General features: G+C 59.8%; 1 protein-coding gene across 1 annotated transcript in view; it reads left to right on the top strand.

Moving 5' to 3' along the window:
* COX4I1 (cytochrome c oxidase subunit 4I1) overlaps positions 1 to 17,670 on the top strand; it is a 132,973-nt gene extending 115,303 nt beyond the window's left edge. Inside the window, exon 6 of the mRNA XM_086688759.1 lies at positions 17,653 to 17,670. The gene's annotated coding sequence lies outside the window, so the exon portion shown is untranslated. The remainder of the gene's footprint in view (positions 1 to 17,652) is intronic.
* The last annotated feature ends 1,364 nt before the right edge of the window (positions 17,671 to 19,034 follow it).

Below are 19,034 nucleotides of genomic sequence, written 5' to 3'. Positions count from 1 at the left end.
GCATATGGTGGGGCAACCTCTCCCTGCAGACACCCGGCCACCCTTCTGATCTGCTCTCTTCATAGCAACTGACCGTCACTTGGCCTCACAGATCGGACGTCACGAGCCTCCCCACCGCCCCAAGCCCTGTAGTGATTTAGAGCCGGGCTGTCCCATGCGGTGGCCCCCAGTCCCATGTGGCTATTTAAATTCAGAGTAATTAAGTCATGATGGCCTCCCAGTGGGTCTCCAGGCGGCCTGCTCTGCCCCATCGTCTGCACAAGAGCCAGAGAGAATGTTCTAGAACCTGGCTTTTATGGGGCCAGTACCCATCTCCCACTCTCTGCTCACACGCCCGTCCGCCCCTCTTCTCCCACCTCCCTCCCAAGTGCCTCTCTCTTGGCCCCAGTGTCCCACACCCCTGTGCCTTCTGTCCCCATCCGTATGCCTCCCTTACTCCTCCTGCAAGGCTCCAGGGTGACAGAGCACTTGGTCCTTGAGTGTCCTTGCACGTAGTGGAGGTCGACGTCGAGGCGCTGGACCACCCGGGGTCGGCTCAGCTGCGCATGAACCACGGGGCTGGTGATATTTTCAGCTCTATGCCGTGTGGATCCCTAACCGGCTGGGTGTCCACCGTATACTCTATCTTAACGAGGGACCCCAAGTCAGCAGCAGCAGGTCTGAAGCCCGGACCCACTGGCTCACCGTACCGATCGTGTAAGGAGATGGGGAATAGTGCTCAGAGCGCAACAGGAAGGCCGTACCGAAATGCTGGGTCATATTGTGTGATCGAAATGGGTGCTCGATACATCACAGTTATTATCAGAATCAACGGCCCCGGTGATGGGCGTGCGCACCTAGTCCTCTCTAACCTGGTGGGGTGGGTGGTACCGTTGCCCCATTTCACAGACGGGAAAACCGAGGCTTTAGGGAGGCGAAGCGGTTGTGTGTCCGGCAGCGGCCGCTGGTGGGGCCGGGTCTGCGTGGCTGAGAAGGGGTCCGTTTCCGGGATGGCACTGTGTCCCCAGCTTGGCCATCGAGAGTGGGCTCGGCGTCCAGAGGAGAGCCCGGCCCGGGTGGGGGGGAGGGGACGGCAGCAGCTCCCGAGGCCGTGGGACCCGCCCGGCTCTTCTCCTTTCTGCCGCAGCTCTTCTCGTTCTGGATTTCGTTTCGCCTCAGGCTTCTGCCCCGACACACGTACACGAGAGACCGGAGAGGTTTCGGGGACCCCGCGCGTCCAGGCAGCTCCACGGCGGCAAGGTGCCCGGCTCCCGAGATGAGTCACACGCACCTTTCTGATAAGAAAAGTGAAATCGCGAAGTTGGGGACGGAAGGCGCCCGGCTCGGCGTGTCCTGCCCTAGGGAACAAGCGACTCCCAAAGAGGAATCGCTAGTGGAAGTCCCGCGTTTTGTGGGCGGCGGAAGGGGAACTGGTCGGGGGTCCGGTTTCGGGGTCTCACCTCGCTCCCGCCCCGGGCCCAGAGTCCACACTGTGCCGGGGCCGGCCCGTCCCTCTCCGGACACCTGTGCCTGCGTCGGGGGCCCGTCTTCCTGAGCAGCCGGGCGGCGGGGCTGCTGGGTTGCAACACGGCCGGCTGAGGTTTCTGCGGCGCCTCCAGTGAGAGGGCGGCCCAGGTGCTGCGGGCGGCCCGTGTGGGAGAGACCGAATTAGAGCCCCTTGGAGCCCCCCGCCCTCCACGCCCGGCCTGCGCCCCTGCAGGCCCGGCCCCCGGCCCGCACCCCACACGGCGGAGCCCTGCTCGGACACCCTGCCTCCTCTGCTTACCCGCTGGGCCGTCTCGTAGGCCACTGGCCGCGGCGGGCCTTGGCTTCCCGTCTGCGCAATGGGTGCGTGGACGGGACCCGCCTCTCAGGGAGGCCGGCGGCTCCGAGCAGCTGGACGCAGGCGGAGAGCTTGGGGACCCGCGAGGCGAACGCTGACGGCCCCCTTGCCAGAGGGCGTAGCGGCCTCACACTCGTGTATTCACTCAACACGGGTTTGTTGAGCACGTTCTGTGCGCCGAGCCCGGCACCAGGGCCGGTGGCTGAGACAGACTTTGACACAGACACAGCCCGTTTGTTTCTAGGGCTGGAGACGGGGCGAATGGAAACCCGAGGAGCCCGTGTTGCTCACAGCGTGGAAGGTGCTAGAAAAGAAATCAGGAAAGGGCCGCTAGAGATGGTGCTGGGAGCTCAGCTCGCCCAGAGTGAGGACAAGGCTTCCGGGCCGAGGGGGCGCCTGGGAAGGGGCGCGGTTCGTGTTGGCAGCCAGAGGGCAGGGAAGGGGCGAGGGGACAAGCCGAGGCCTCGGGGCGTGCGGGCTGGGGCCAGACCGCGTAGGGCCCAGCGGGGCTGTGCCTTCGGAGCCTCCATAGTTCTCAGGCGCGGTGCTGAGCCCTCCCACATGCTTTAGCCGGCAGGCCTGCCCTTAAGTGGTCATGGCAGCACCCCGTCCACGCGCTCAGTAGCCCCGCACACCGGTGCTACGGAGTATCTGCGACGGGAACTCGCTGTGAGGACTCCCTGGCTCCCACGGATGCCGTTGTGGTAGCTTCCCCCTTCTTTCTGCGTTTTATAAACTCTCTCCCACAAGCTGCCCAGCTTCCAGAGCGGACAAAGAAACTTCAAACTTTGTTTGTAGTCAAACTAAGCTTGAAAGTACCCCAGATTTTCCCTGTGCATTTCGGGTGCTTCGGAACACATTGAAGGCTCTGAGAAGTCCTGCAGCCGAAGCCCGGTTTTTCCGAAACTAAATAGTGCAGGGAACCCTTGTCTTCCATGAGACCCTGGAAACTCATGAAACTAACGTGACATAAAAAAATCCTTTGGAAAACGTGGCTTCATTCTGCGCATGAGCCCGTAGAGGTGTGGGGCCCGGAACCGTCTCCTACGACGCCCGGCACGGAGGGGGTGGCCAGTGTGTAAAGCAGGGATTGCGGGATGTTTCTGGAAGGGCTCACTCGATTACTCTTGAGGAAGCAGAGGGCCCCTGGCCCCCCGGGCACGGTCCTGGCTCCTGGCTGGGCGCAAACCGCCTCCCAGGACACCAGCCTCAGACAAGGTCGCCCAGAGGCCAGTGCTGGGGAGATGGAACGGGTCACCGTGTCACCTGCGAGATGGCAAGCACTCTCCACTCTCGGCTCAAATGAGGGCTCCATCTGGGCTGCCCCCTGCCCTGCAGTTAGAGGAGCGGCCCCCCCTTGCCGAGCACCCAGTCCAGAGGGGACCCCACGCTTAGACCCTCCCCAAGCCGCCCACCCAAGGCTCTAACACCTGCTCAATGCACGGTTCCCACGGGAGGGTCCGCCCTCCCTGCAAGAGGAATAAACCAGATTCTTCCACCCCAGGGCAGGCGGGCCCCCCGGGGCTCTTGGCTGGAGGGTCCACACTCTCAGAAACAAACAGTTCTCTGAGCGAAACTCCATCGTTGTTGTTTTTTTTTTTTTTTTTTTTTTATAAATGAAGCATCTTTTTGAAAATCCACGGAGTGTATTTTGCCAAGATACTGGTCGTGAGAAAGCCTGACTCAGGGGGCCTGTGTTTTCAAAGGAGCCGCGGGCCAGGAGGTCCCACAGAGAGTGATGCCCAGGTGGACATGACCACCCTCTCCCGGGTCCGACCATACGCCCGGGCTCCCCAGACCGGAGCGGGGCTCCGCCTGACGACCCAGGCCTGCGGTCAGCGCGCTGCAGGAGCGGGGAGGGCGGGCTCGCCCCGCGGTCCCGCGTGGAGCTGGGTGAGGACTTACACATTATCGCTAAAGGGGGAAGACGTGGGTGAGGGCGTCGAGTTCAGGCTCCCTCAACAACGGAGCCACCTTGGCCGAGCTTTTCCGTTCCTGAACCTCACGCGCTGCACGCGCACCTGTTCGCCTGGTGCCCACAACCCCGCGGAGCGCGTGACTTAGTCGGCTGTGGCTCCTGTAACGTTGGCACAAACTTGCCGGCCTAGAACCCGCGGATGTGCTCGCTTACGGTTCTGGAGGCCAGAAGTCTGGCACAGGCCCCCGCCGACCCGGGCCGCGACCCGAGCCGTGTTCCTTCTGGAGGCTCCGGGGCGAGAACCCGCTGCCTTTGCTCCCAGCTCCTAGAGATGCCGCCTTGCCTGGCCGGGGCTCCTCCCGCACCCTCAAAACCCGCGTCGGGTGGAGCCCTTTGCCTGCATCACTGACTCTCGCTTCCCCTTTTAAGGACCCTTGATGATGTCGGACCCCTCTGGCCGACCCGCCACTCTCTGTCTTCAGGTCGGCTGACTCACAGTCTCGTCTCCAGCCGTCACTCCGCTTTGCCGCGTAACCTGACATATCCACGGGGGATTCGGGCGTGCGTGTCTCTGGGGGGGGGGGGGGAACCCCTGGCGACCACCCCTCGGTCTAATCATTGTTCCCGTTACACAGTTCAACAAACGGAGGCTCTGAGTGGCCAGCTGGCTTGCCCAAGACCACACAGCAGGTGGGGGCTCTGGCCGGGTCCCTGGACCCTTCGTGTGGAGGCCAGGGGACCACCCTGCTCCACCCCCAGACCCTGCAGGCCTGATCGGACTGCACACTTCTGCATTTTTGCTCTCCATGACCCCGGGGCTCGTGGGTCCCCGCAGCCTGAGCAGATGCAGTCTCTGTTCATTTAATCAGACCCCTTGCGCGCTGAGTGGAGTCCAGCTGGGAACACAGAGGAAGGTGAAAATAGGAAACCGTTAAGATCTGGGACCCAGGCGAATGGTTCTTGAAGGCCACAGGCCACCCCTTCTCTTATCCGCAGCACCCGGGCACCTGCGCTTTGAAAATCTCCTCTGGGGACTGGAATGTGTGGCGTGGCCGTGGCGTGGCCATGAACCCCCCACGCAGGTCCTCTTTAAACCTGGCCGACCCTTCCGAGGGCGGGTGTAGAAATGAGTCCGCTCGTGGGTTTCGTCTTTGGATTTTTTTCTCTATGTTCTGAATTTATTTTTGCAACGAGGTTTAAAAAAATACAACAACAGGACAGTTTATTTCCTCTCCTCGTTTGGGAGACAAAGACCCTCATCACGTGGAAAGCTGCGTGGGAAGGCTGGGGGAGGAAACCCACCCGGCCCCGTTCGGGCGCCAGGGGACCCGGTCAGCCAGCGCAGGCCCAGAGGTTGCCGGTCCTGGGGGCTCACTTAGCAGATACCAGGTTCTTCCTCTGCCGGCGAGTATCCTGTCCCATGACGTAGAAGGCAAATGGGTTCCTGGGGGCTGGGGCTGGGGTCTGGGGGCTGGAGGCTGGGGGCTGGGGCTGGGGGGCTGGGAGCTGGGGGGCTGGGGGCTGGGCTTGCCTGGCTGGTCCCTCCCCACCAAGCCTGGACCGGCCACCTCTCCCCAGCCCACAATACCATGGCTCTCTCAGCGGGGGGCCGTCCAGGCACTCCTGCTATTTCGGGTGCCTCGTCTGTCCCAGGCTCACATGAGCCCCTCTCCCACTCATTCATGCTGCCTTTTCTCTAATCTGGGCTCGCTCTTGCACCATGGCCTGTGGGCTGGCATCCCAGGGATGTGTTTGGGGGGAAGGAGGCAGGTTCTTCCCACCCGGCTGGTCAGGACGGGTGCTGGTGTGGGCAGGGGGGGCCTGGATGGGCTCCTGGTCCTCGCTGGGATGTGGTGAGGTCAGGGAGGGCTGCTTGGAAGAGGGGACGTCTGAGCCGATGTCAAGGGCTCAGCCAAACACAGAGCTGGGTGAGCAGGCTGCCTTCAGTCCAGAGAGCAGCAATGTCCTTCAGGAAGCAGCAGCCAGCTTGGCTGGGCGGCACCTGGGGAAGGAGAGAGGTTTAGGCGAGCTCGGGGGCAGAAGGAAGCAGGAGCTTCCTTGTGAGTCCCCTCCGGGCCTCGTGCCCTGCACCGAGGTGGGGGGGGGGGGGGCAGGTGGCCACGCAGGGCATTTGTGCCTCTGACTTGCCTGCAAGTGTGGGGACAGCCACAGAGCGGCTGGGGGGCTGTTTCACTCGGGCTGGAGGCGGTGAGCCCGGACCCCAGGCTGGCCTTACGTGGGATACGATGTGAGGGAGCGCTGGGCTGTCTCCACTGGGGGCTCGGAGGAATCCCTGTGGCTCAGATGAGCCTCACGCGGTGGGGTGTCGGGCAGAAGCCGGGAGGTGTTTGGGGGCAAGGTCTCTCCAGGTCATGTGCCCTGTTCTAGAAATCTAGCTATGCTCAGGGGCAGGACTCCCCCAATCCGAGGAAGCCCTGTGGCTCTCTGGGGCTGAGCATGGCGTCCCCTGGGCTGGCTGCGTTCCAGAAGGCCCCGGTGAGAAAACCCGAAACATCGGTGTGTGTGTGTTGGGGGTGGGGGTTTGGTATCGTGAGGAAGGGAAACTAACCTTTCTCGTTGCCTCCCTCACTCTGCCATTGGTTTGGTTGAGACACATCTTTCACCTTAACTTTTTTGAAAATTATAAAAATAATATAGCGACCGCATTATATAAAATTTGAAACAGGGAAAAAAGAACTGCTCCCCACATTTCCCCCTCCCGCCCCCTCCCCCCCCCCGACCACACCAACAGCTTTGGTCTTCATTCCGGCTTGAGACCATATTCTGAGCTGTGATTAAAAAAGTTCTGTGTTTTGTGTTTTTTTTTTTTTTTTAACATTATATCATGCAGGTTTTCCCCATTGTTACAGAATCGGCCCGACAGAGCCCGTATGCCGTCCTCCATTCAGCTGTCCGCGTGTGGGTGGTCGTCGGGGTGGTCTGGAAATTTCTGATCCTTGTGGACAATGCTGCATGCTCTCTCTTTTGGGATGACGTCCAGGACTGGCTTTCCTGGGGGACAAGCTTTCCATCCTCTGTCCCACCCCTCACCCCGTGGCAGCCTCGCAGGGCTCCTTGCTGCCCTCAGATGTGATGGGCGTGGTCCTACCTCAGGGCCTTTGCACTGCCCCCCCCCCCCCCCCCCAGATCATCCCTCCCAATCGTCCACATGGCTTTTCTTTTACTTCGTCCAGGGGTCTGCTCAGATGTGACTTCCTCAGAGAGCTGTCCTCACTCCGCTGTTGTCCAGCCTTGTTTCTCTTGGGAGCACTTGCTACACTGTGACATTAATGCCGTTGGTGGCTTCCTGCTAAACGTAAATGCCATGAGGGCAGGGACTGTGTCTTGTGCATGTCTAGCTTCTGCAGGTGGCTGGCACACAGGAGGAGGTCAGCGGCTCTGGCTGACCGAACATTCAAACCCAGGGAGGGTGGTGGACATTTCCAGGTGCCCTGACGTGGGTGCGCATGTTGTTTCTGGAAGGTGTGGCCGTGTGCCAGCGCTTGTCCGTGGCTGGCTTCCGTGAAGGCGAATTTCCGCTGGGGATTTCCTCTGGTTCATTCACGCTCCAAAACCACAGATATGAACATTCCAGGGTGTTAATTTGATAGGCACAAAGTTAATTTGGGCCAATCCCAGACCCAAGAAGTGCCGTTTTAGGCGCTCTTTGGCCCCCTCGGTCCTGGAGATGTTAGGCTACATCTACGGATGGAGACCCAAGCGATCCACGCGAGGGTCCATTCAGTCCCCACGGCGGATGACCCCGCATTGGGAAGCAGAGCGCGAGTGGTCCGGGCGATGCCGACCTGGCCCAGGGCAGCCTGAGCCGAATGGAGCTCCGGGGCCTCGATCCTGAATCTGACGCAGACGAGAAAGTAAGAGAAATGAGCCAGCTCGTGCGGCCCGGGCGAGAACGTCTTCTCGGGGGCCGAGCTCCCCTCTGGCTGGCGCTTTGCTCCTGACGCAGGAGCCTGGCCGGCTGGATCGTGCCGGAACCAGCAGAGGAAAGCACCAGCCCGCGTTCTAACACAGACTCGGACAGCAGCTCGCCGTGTGACCTCGGGTGTGTCCCTCGCCCTCCCTGAGTCCCGGGGGCCTCCCGTGTCGACTTTCCAGGCAGCCCCGGGTTTGCTCAGAGCTCACTGCGCTGCAGGCGGGACGGACACACGGCAGTCTCACTTCCAGGCACGGCCTCAGTGCCACCCGGCCGGTCCCTGCCGACGGTCTCAGCGAGGTAAGAAGACCCGTGGAGAGCGCTTCGCGCACAGTGGGCTCTCAGTCTCGGTGACGCTAGTTTCCCGGTTAGATTTCTGGGCCAAGCAGTGGCTCGGGGTTCATTTCAACAAGCCTGTAGCCTCAGCCCCCCGGTGCCCGGGACGCAGGCCATGGCCGGGTGATGGTTAAGGGCTTGTCCTGGCTTCCAGTCCCGGCCCAGCTGTTTGCAGTCTGGGTGGCCTTGGCCAAGTGGCTTCAACAGCCTGAGATGAGTGTCCTCCCCTCCACCAGGGCTCGGGGACAGAGGTTAGCGGGAGAGCCCAAAGTCCCTCAGTGGAAGTGACCGGTGGTGATCCCTGTGGCGAATACCGGGCAGATCCACTCAGGAGGGGAGGGGAAGGTGTCTCCCACTGCATTTTAGCTCCTGGCAAGCGGCCGGGTGGGTCGCTGAGCCTGTGTGGCCTGGGTCACTGTCGGCCACTCCGAAAGGGAACTGATGTGTCCCTGCCGGCAGCTGGACCTGTGTCCTTGAGAGCCCAGGTCCTCGCGGGGGCCCCTCTGTCGACAGAGATGAAATGCCTGCCCTGGCTGGTGGTTCAGGCTGGCGGCAGACTCAGAGGAGGAGTCGCCCCACGAGCGCGGCACTGAGGGGGCTCCCAGGGGCTGTCCCCCCTGCTGAGGGCTCACGGCCTGCTGACCTGCCAGCCACGGGGTGTCTGGTTGAATTGTCCCGAGAAGAGGACGGTCACACAGCACAGCAGAGGGGGGCTCGGGCCCAGGCTGTGTGAGTCGGGGGACAGCTCTGGTACCTTCGTTGAGCTGGACGGGGCCCGGGTCCTCGTGCTCTGCCCCCGCCCCCCCCCCCCAGGCACTGCTGGCCCCTCCCCACCACCCCCCGCACTGCTGGACTGGGCATCGTCACCTGCAGGCAGAGACCTCCTTAAGGGGCTCATTCTTGGGGGTGATGGGCCTGGGAATCTGCATTCTTGTGAACTCAGCAGGTGATCCTGATGCAGGTGAATAAAGATGTGGAGGGTCGGGACCCCCCTGGGCTCCTCTGCGCCCCTGACCGCCCCTGTGCAACTTTGTTACAACCAATGAGCCACGACTGACCGGTCCTCGTCGCCCGAAGTCCCTTGTGCAGCACAGTCTGTGGGTGGGGACAGATGTCTAACGAGGTGCCCCTGGTACTCTGGCACCGTACAGAACTGAGGCACTGCCCTCAGTTTCTCCTCAGCTCCACCTGTCCCCGCTTCCTTTGCCCAGGCTCTGTTCTCCAAACGGGAGAAGCCGGGTGCGGGCGGACGTAAAAACGCACAGGATAAACCCAGAAGCCTTCTTGGAGCATTCATTTCGATAAGGGATTAGGGAGGGGTGGACAGACTAACACAACGAGCCATTAAATGTTTTATTAACAGAAAAGATGATGTTTTCTGGGTAATTGCAAAACACAGAGGGATCTTAAAGAGAACACCGGATGCCTCGAAGAGATTTGGATCTTTTAAAGTGGTACACCAAAAAGGTCCTGCTAGAAATTTAACTCTTTTCCAGAAGCAACGACAACAACAAACCCCACATATACCAATTTCTGTGGGGTAACCACTCCCAGTGTGGCTGATCCAAGCCGCCAACGTGAGGTCCACGGAACGCGAGGCTCGTCGTTACCTCTCATGGGCTGGCGCGGTGCCTTCCAGAACGTCGCCGGCCTCATAAACCTCTGAGGAGCGGGGAGGGCGCTCAGATTTCTCTGTGGGATACAAAAGATCGGGATGCAGAGGCTAGGGGGGCGGGGGGAAGAATTGATTTTACGTCTCAGGGGATCAGCAGCCAAGTCAACAGTAGAGCCCAGCTCCCGAGATGCACAAGCGGATTCGCGGACCACGTGCTGGGTCCTAAGTTGTGAGTAGCCACCGAGAAGCTCACGTGTCCTGTGTAAACGAAGGTCGTCCTCAGTAAGGTACCACCACGGGCTCTACGCCCGCGCGGGTCACATAGAAAATAACAGTCTCTACGCCTAAGTGCTACACTCGTTAACTCCCTCACCCACTTGCCCCCTCACCGCTTCGTGGGCCGGTTAAGAAAACCGTCACCGGTGCTACCTTCATAGCATGTGTTGTACATGACGGGCAACGCAGAAGTGAGAGAAACAGCTCTCCAGCCTCCACTGAGTGGGGCTCTGACGTGTGCACGGCCTCAAGCGGAGAAAACGCAAGGAAGATGTACGCGGAAAGCGAGACCTGAGTGGAACCTTCTGGGTTTCATCGGAAAGTCCTTGGCCCTCGCTTGGGCTCTCACCGCGCCGTTTTGCATTCGTCCGTGACTTGCGAGGCTGCCTGCCGGGCAGAGCTTCTCGGGGCCAGGCCGGGTAGGTCCTGTTTTGTCTAGAACTCCACACCCAGCACCAGGCCGGCACGGGACAGGTGCACGGTGGATGTTCACGGAAGAGGGATGCTGGATGGGTTTCTCTGCCCCGTGGCTCTGGCCGTCCTCAAATCGCCAACACCGTGTGATTTGTTCGCTCCCAAGTTTGACGGCCAAGGGCGAAGCCTGGTCGTTTACAAAGAGCCGTGCAGGGCCCGACGGAAGGCACCTTCTGGGAACGGCTGCATCTGGAGCCTGATCATCGTGGGCTCAAGCCCATCTCTAGCACTCACTGGTGTGGCCTTCTCGAAGTCCTTTCTCCTCCCCGAGCCTCAGTTTCCCTGTCTGCACAATGGGAACAAAATGGCTTCCCCCCCAGGGCTTGGTGTCAGGATTAGAATAATGCCCTCGGAGCGTCTAGCTGACGTCCGGCACAAGAGGGGCTCGCGGTGAGGATACAAACGTGAGTCGACCTCCCAGTCGACCTCCCTGGTAGCGGAAGATTCTCAGCCTGTCGAATTTGGGAAAAGGTACTCTGGAGATGATGCGGTTTTCGACTCTGAAAGACAGTGAGAACAGAAAGGGGAAGCCTCTTGCCCAAAGTCATCCAGCACGTTAATATCAACACCGGAACTCGACCCGGGGCCCGCTCGCGGCCTCTCAGGCAGCTGTGCTGGGCACCCACAGCTTAGAGGCAGCGGGAAGGCGGAAAGGGGGCAGCGAGGGGCACGGGGCCTGGAGCCAGCTGACCTCCTGCTTCGGGACAGGTGCAGCCCGCCTCTGAGCCCCAGCAGCAGCTATTTAGGTACTAAGGTAACACAGCCGCCATAGTGCTTTGCAAACTGGAAAGGGCGGTGAACTCTTACCGGTAACCAGACCCGTCTCCGGACGCTTACGCCAGGCCCAGGGGGTGCGTTACATCCCCCTTTCCTAGACAGCCAGCAGGACCAGAGAGGTGAAGTCACACGTCCAGGAGCAGGCACTGCTGATACTTGAACTTGGATCCCATGGACTCCAACCTCCCCACCTCCGACCACCAGCCCGAGCTGCCTCTGTGGGGTGTCCTGGGCTCCTGGAGCTGGGAGAAGGCCAGCCAGTGTGCCCGTCTGGGTCTCGCGGAAGCCTGGGCAGGGTCCGCACGGTTCGCCGTGCGCCAGCAGTGGGATTCAGCCCGAGTCAGAAGGGGAAGCTGACGCGGTCTCCTTTTAGAATGGGAAACAGAAGTCGAGGGCCCGGCCGCCTCTCGCACGGAGCCCCAGGGGTCAAGACCAAAATACTCTCCCGGCCCTTGAACTCCATCCTGCCCCCCATCCCCCGGGGCCCCACCAACACCCCCTCGCTTCCCAGGTCAGCGAGCCCAAGCCCTGGGGGAGGCCAGCGGGCAGAGGTTTGGATGCACTTTGGAAACATCTGGCTCCTGAGGATGTTTCGTGGGAAGCTTGTATCCGCCCGCCTCTGAGTCCTCAGCTGAGCCAAGAGCAGGCAGGGTCTCAGAAACTGTGAGCTGGCCACCGTGACGGTCCCCGCAGCCCCACCGGGTTGGGTGCGGGGCGGACGGAAGGAGGAGCCACGTTTCCAGGATTTCCAGGAGGGGTGCTCACGGGCCACTCTGGTTGGAAAGGAAGTGGTGGGGGGGTGCTTAAACAGCTCTTTGGATAACAGTCAAGGAAATGCGAATTGTTCAAAACTAAGTATGCACGAAGGGCGGGTTGAGTTGGAGGGTGACGGCTGCCCCACCCCTTGGCACCATCCTGAACTTCTCAAAGGCCAGGATCATCCAGGAATGGAGGGAGCAATGTCTCTGTTCTTGCTGAGGTACCAGCCTGGCAGGTGGGACCCCGGGGTTTTTGCCAGATGTCCTCTATGACCACCGTGTGGGTCGCTCATGGGCGGAGGTTCCTGGAATCGGGGGCAAGTTGGGGTTGAAAGCCAGCTGCATCCTGTTCCCCAAGCTGGGTGTCTTCCTGGAGGAAGAGATACCTTTCCTAACTCAAAGGCCTGTTGTGGGTTGGCACGGTACTGCTTCCTGGTCTTGTATCAGAAATACTAGAAGTGGAGTCCAACAGACTTACAGAATAAGGACATCTATTATTTCCTTAGTGGGGAGTTATGGGCGGCCTTCAGGGTCAGCTGCTCCCACGGCTCACAGATGCCCCCAAGGACCCAGGTCCTTCCCATCTGCCAACTTTGACACTGGCTTTGTCTTTGGTCACAAGATGGCGGCAGTTGCTCCGGACATCACATTCGGGTGACAGGATCCAGACCAAGAAGAGACCACCTCTTCCGGGGCACTCTCCTGGGAGTGAGGAGCCTCTTCCCAGAAGCACCCTGGCTGACGTCTTACAAGTCATTGACCGGAGCTGGGTCACGTGCCCATTGTTGGGCCAATCGCTCTGGAGGGACACGATTGCACGATTGGTGGAGACTAATCAGAGGGGGTGGAAGGGAGGCTGAGGGGAGTGTTCATCATAGCCGAAAGACCGTGAGTGTGTGAGCCTTGTGGGGTCCTTCCCTCTGGAAATCGGGGTCTCCGGATTCTTCTGTGTCAGAACAGCCGTCCCACATACAGCCGACTCAGAAGTCTGCTCCCACCCGCAAACCCCTACAGTGACCAACCTTTAACGCGCCCCTTGGGGCATCGGATTTACTGGGCTGTTCCCAGACACGGAGCGACTCACAGCAGTTCCCCACCACCCCTCAGCATTTTGGCTCAAGTTCCCTGAAGGTTTTCCTTCCACCCATCAAGTGGAGTCTTGGAAAGACCATCGGAGATGACTCGGCTTCCCTCGGTCATCTCTCCTGTCTCCCCCAACCCGCCAGCTTTTTATTATGAAAACTTGTCAAACACACAGAGCAGTTAAGAATGATGGACGCCAGTGTTTACCCATGACCCCCATTCAACAGCTGTTACCATTCTGCCATATTTGCCTTCTATCTCTCTGTTGATATTATGTGTTGATCGGTTGGAAGTGAGCTGTGGGCGTGTTGACGGAACACACACAAATACGCTCGCAGTGTCTGCTGAGGGTGAGCCCCGTCCTTCACCATCCTGCTGCAATTATCGCACAAAAGAAAAATGTGATAGAAATTTTAATACCCAGCCCCTACCAACATTTCCCGGTCACGTATCCGTCACGGGGATTCGCCAGGATCTGAAAAGAAAGTGAATTTACTCCAGCCTCTGAGGGGTTAATGGGGCTGGTTCTTTGATGGCCCCAAATGCACTGAAAAACACAGGCAGTCTTCCCTCCCCGAGGTCGAACTCACATGTCTCGGTTTGGGGTTTTGTTTTATTTTGTTTTGTTTTCGGTCATCCACGGGGCAGGAACCAGATGGCATGCTAATGTGCAGGTCTAGGGTCTCGTCTGGGGCAGGCTCCCGGGGCTCCCGGGACTTGGCACGAGACGATGTATCTCTGGCATCCACCAGCTTCTTGGAAAGTGGATTCCGCTCTCCCTTCTCAGCGTTTGCGGGTTCAGACTCTCTTGACTTCTAGTGACACCGCAACGGGGAGCTTTCTGCTTTGTCTGTGCTCCGGTGTTGAGGCAATCATTCGTCCAAATCGGGTCTCTCAGTGAGCCGTGTTGACCGACCCTTTTCAGGGAAGGGGCGCGAGGGTCTGTGGCCACAGAAAAATGGACGGCCTCAGCCTGAAAAACGGCAGAGGCTCCGGTTTCCCGAACAAGCGAGTGAGCGCCGTTTCTATTTTCTGGACTCACAGGACGCCCAGAAATTTCTGTTTGCTCCCACGTTCACGTCGGCTCCAGAACTGAGCTGGATCCGTGGTGGTGTTGAGACGGCCGATGTTGGTAGGGCCGTGGCAGTGCCTGAAGCCACCCTTACGGGGCGACGTGGTCAGCTGGGTAACGGGCCCCCCAAAGATAGTCTGTGTCCTAAAGCGTGGCGCCTGCGAGCCCCGCCTTCTCCGGCCCCAAGACGACCTTGCAGATGCGACCGAGTTCCAATTTGGGGGGCACGGAGAGTGTGTTGGGGGGTCTAGGTAGGCCCTGAACGCGATCGCGAGTGTTCTCGGAGATGGGGGAGGGGGAGATTCCATGCAGAGAAGTAGAAGCCGTGTGGGCCCAGAGGCAGAGGCTGAGCCCCGGGGCCGTAAGTCGAGAAAAGGCAGCAGCTGTCAGAAACTGGAGGAGGGGAGGAAGTGGAGTCCCCCCTGGAGCCACCAGAGGAAGCCAGCGTGCTGACACCTTGATTTTTAGCTCAGCAAAACAAGATGTCAGACTTCTGGCTTCTAGAACCGTGAGAGAAGAAATTTCTGTCTCCGTAAGCCTCCCAGTTAGTGGTAGTTTGTTACAGCGGCCTTGGGACACGGACGCGGGTAGGTACAGCGAACGTCGCCCCGTTTTACGGGTGAGGAAAGTGACCTTGACCTGTAAGGGAAGCGCTGGGTGTGACCAGGGGTCGGTTCAGTTTGTCCGTGGACTGTCCCCTTGGCTCCCCTGGAAGATGGGGGCCCGAGCGCTCTAGGTTTGATTGGCCGGAGGACAGGGGCCGTCTTCTGTAGACCGTGGGTGTAGACACAGCCGTAAGCTTTGAATTGATCCAGTGATCTCTGCTAGGTGTGTTGGGCTTCTAGGATCAAGGCAGTTCAGCTGATTTATCTATTGGTATCTATCTATCTATCTATCTATCATCTATCGCTGCAGCCATTCATCCAGCTGCCATTTATCCGTCTGTCTTCACGTCCATCACCAAACATATTCAGCTTAAGAACAGGATATTTAAGCACGGGATGCTTAAGAATTAAGTGTGGGCTTGAGGGGTGGGGGGGAGGGGAGCACAGACACGGCTGCCATGGTTGGAAACGGGGGGAAACCCAGGCCAGGAGGCCAGAGTCTACACAGACAAGGTCATCCCAGGCCAAAATGCACTTAGTCAAGAGGAAGTCAAGAGGGTCTTGCTATGTAGAGCAAAGCTCAAAGGAGTTTGGGAACAGGGGAAGCTCGAAGGCCTGTGCAAGCAGCTCTGGTCGGTGTGGGAAACTCTGATAACAGCAGGGAGGGTTCTAGAAGCTGGACCTACATGTGAGTGGGGAGCCCTGGAATAGAAGAAGACATCAGGGCCCCCGACAAGGGGACTAGATGTCACAAGCAAGCAAGAAACTCAACTCACCGTTAGTTGGGGCACAGGCCCGGGAGAAAAGGCTCAGAAACAAGACACGAGGAGACCTACGTGCTCAAGCGCAACCTGACGGCCAGGGTCACGGCGGACGCCCAAGGTCGACCTGGCGAGCTCCCAGGCACTAGCACGGAGCCCCAGAGGCCTGGGCCGGAGCGCTTGCCCCTGACCGAGGCAGGCAGGCCTGGCCCTGCAGGGGCGGTGGGGGGTGGGGTGTGCAGCGGCGACAGCTGTGCTCAGACGAGAGCAGAGGTGAGGACCCGGCCGGGCGTGACGGGCAACGTCGAGAGAAGCAGGGGCTGGTGCCCCGTGCTTCTAACTCCAGCTGGCTGTCTGGTTCAGTTATGCACGTATTTAATGAGACTTTGTACATGGTGGGGACCTAAGGCACACTGAGCTCCGGAAGCTCGCAGTCCAGATGAGCAGGCGCACGAGCAGAAAATCACACTCGGGGCGTCCACGGGGGCGGCCGGCCTGGGGGGCATGGGGGCGAGGAGACACAGAGCGGGGGCAGACTGGGGACCGTGCGAGCCAGTGAGCGCGGCGCGCTCGGTCCTGGCTGCGCAGAAGGCACGCCTGGGAACGGCTGAGAATACGGAGGGGGGGGGCCCCCAGCCCCCGAGATCCTGATTCTGCTGACCAGGGCACAGGGCCTGGGCACCTGTACTTAAAACAACTTCCTCAGATGATGCCAGGTTGAAACCACCAGCCTGCAGGGGAAATGCTTCCGGAGTTGGGGGGCCAGACCCTGTCTTAGGGGACACACAAAGGCTTCCTGGCAGAGGTGATGCGGCTTCACCCAGGGTGTCTGTTTGCCCTTCTACCAAAACCAGAGGGGGTATCGTCTGCTTCTCACCCTGGCTGGGCGGCCAGCTAACGTTTTCCAGCTTGGGTGCTCTGCCCGTCCCTGAGCGGGGGGCACCTGCGAGCAGGCACGGTGTCTTTCACGTGGCATCCTCCCCCGTGAGGTCGTCAGGGTTCAGAAGGGACAGCGGTGGAAGCCGGTCCTCACCCCAGAGGGCGGGGCCCGAGACTGGGCGCTTCTGACCCTCTCCCAGGGGACCCGATCGTGCTTTGAGAGGCGGAGGTGCAAGATGGTCTTAACGCCGCTCGATGGGGGAATTGTGTCGGAGGTTTTGAATGAACTTTAAAACATAAAAAAGACGGAGGCCCCTGGGTGGCTCGGTCGGTTAAGAGTCTGGCTCTCGATTTCGGCTCAGGTCACGCTCTCGCGGTTCGTGGGTTCGAGCCCCACGTTGGGCTCTGCGCTGACAGCACGGAGCCCGCTTGGGACTCTCTCTCTCCCTCCCTGTCTCCTCCTCCCCTGCTCGCGCTCTCTCTTTCTCTCAAAAATAAATCAGCAAACGTTGAAAAAATTTAAAAAGATGGTTCCTGAGGTTGACTGCTCACAGGATGCACGAAAGACCGGGAGCAAATACTTAAGTGGAGGAAGCAAACACCGCGGCGACTGGCAGGTGGCCCCAGGGCTCCTGATTGGGACACAAGATTTAGCTCAGCCTTAATCTGACCTCTTGTTTCCCCCCTGCCCCGCAGGGGTGATGGCTCGACACGGCCTCCAAGGCCACCTCTGAGCGCAAAGAACAGATTCAAGACCAACATGGTTCTCTCTTTTTCAAATTCTTAACGTATGTGTTTATACGTATTCGAGTGTAGCCATATTTGAGTTTAGTTTGGGGTGACTGGACACGTCTATACATCCTGCTGTGCTCACCATACAGCTGGTGCTGAGCACCGTCCGAGCTCCCCATGTGTGCTCTAAAAATGACGTAAAACAGAACCAGAGTAAAGTGTCAGGACGTTTTTCCAGAATGAGTGAGCGAGGCTCAGTTTTGCAAAAGAGACCCCAGAAGGAACTCTGGGCTTTGGGGGTGTGGTGATGGCTCTTCAGGGGGCGGTGGGGAGGGCGAGAGGGAACAAGGTGGGGGGAGGAACGAAACACGACGCGACACAGTGACAAGAGAGACCACACTCTTCTGGTAGAGGGAGGATGGCCCGTAATGAGTTCTGCTCTTTTAAGAAATTACCTAAAATATGAAAGTTTCTGCTGCCCAAAGTCCCCTCTGGCTGGCTAGATCATTTCATTACTTCTGGTTTTTCATTTGCCTTTGTGGTTGGAATCTGGTGGCCCAGTGGGCTGAAAATAGCCCTCAGAACTGACTTCTGTCGTGGTCCTACCCACCCGTGCTCGCCTCGTTCCGAGAGACGGTGCCCGGGGCTCTTTGCCGTGAGTCCAAGTGGTGAATCCCTGGCTGGGGGCCTCGCGTCGTCTTGAGTCTTTCTGGGTGCCCTGTGGGGCCTGAGCGATCCGTGCTAAGTTACTCTGCTCATCCGGGGCCCCGGCAACCGCGTTCGTTCTCCAGCTGGGGCTCTTTTGTCACTGTGCTGACACTGTCGATCTGGAAGTCAGATGGCAAGAAATTCCAGCCATCCAGAAAGTACTTGTGGAGACAGACAAGAAGCGAAAAGCGTCCGCTCCGCGCATGGGGCCCGAGGACCGGGTCCGGAGCCCCTGCCCTCGGGCAGTGCCGTCCAGCTGCCCTGTTGTGCACTCTCTCCGGCCACAGGCTCTGGCCGCTGCGGCTGCTGGGGAGGGACGGTGAGACGCATGTGACCGAGTGGTGCAGACAGCGACGTCTGGGCCATTCTGTGTCCGTGACTTTGATAGGCCTGTACTTCCTCTGCCGAGTAATTCCCCCGATTTGCCAGGGAACAGAGGGAAAGGGGGGGGGGGTCTCACTGCTTTGTGCAATTGCAAAAGTGCTGAGGTAAATGACGTTTTAAGGTTTTGTGTATTTTTGAAGAACATTTTTGGCGGAAAGCGTTTTCCTCTCTGTGCCTGTGGGCTGGGGCTCCCCCGGCCAGCCCCCCTTCTTCCTGCCTTGGGGGCAGGGGGTTTGCAAGAGCCCTTTCCCTGGCCCGGAAGGCTCTTTCCTGGAAGCTTACGAGTCTGCACCACTGGATCAGGCGGCCCTTGGCTCGGATGTGCCTCCCACAACACCTGCCTGGCCGGGCCGCACCCAGGGTGTCCGCCCCTCAGCGCCCTGTATGGCCTGCGGCCTGTTCACCTTCTGTCCAGTGGCTGCAGCTCTTGGCGAGGGTCCCCTGCCCTCATCCGGCGTCCCCAGTGCCGAGCATGAGCTCCCAGGGGCTGGAACTTGGTGCCCGGCCGGTGGTTCCCATCCCCCGCGTGGCTTTCAGCCCCGCCACCCCCAGGTCCTGAGAGGTCCTGGGGTCCTCCAGCTCGGGGGCGGCCACCCGTTAAGACCTCCCTACATCCCAGCTTCACGTCCTGCCTTCGACGCTTGTGGGCTGACTTTGGGTGAGACGCTTAATATGCCTGTGCCTCAGTTTCCTTATCTGTATAATGGGGACACGGCCGGTAGCGTGTCGGGAGCATTACGCGAATATACGAACGCACTCGGCACTGCCCCCTGCCCCCCCCCCCCCCGCCACGGCCACGACTGCCCCCGTCACTGCTTCCGCAGCTCACGGTTACCACGACGATGGGCGCCACCGGTGCTGGAGCTCCGACGACGCCTCCTCCGGCTGCCGCTGCGTCAC

This window comes from Puma concolor, chromosome E2, assembly GCF_028749965.1.
Source record: "Puma concolor isolate L17-30 chromosome E2, mPumCon1.1.hap2, whole genome shotgun sequence".
Classification (NCBI taxonomy): domain Eukaryota; kingdom Metazoa; phylum Chordata; class Mammalia; order Carnivora; family Felidae; genus Puma; species Puma concolor.
This window is presented reverse-complemented; position numbering and strand designations above follow the sequence as displayed.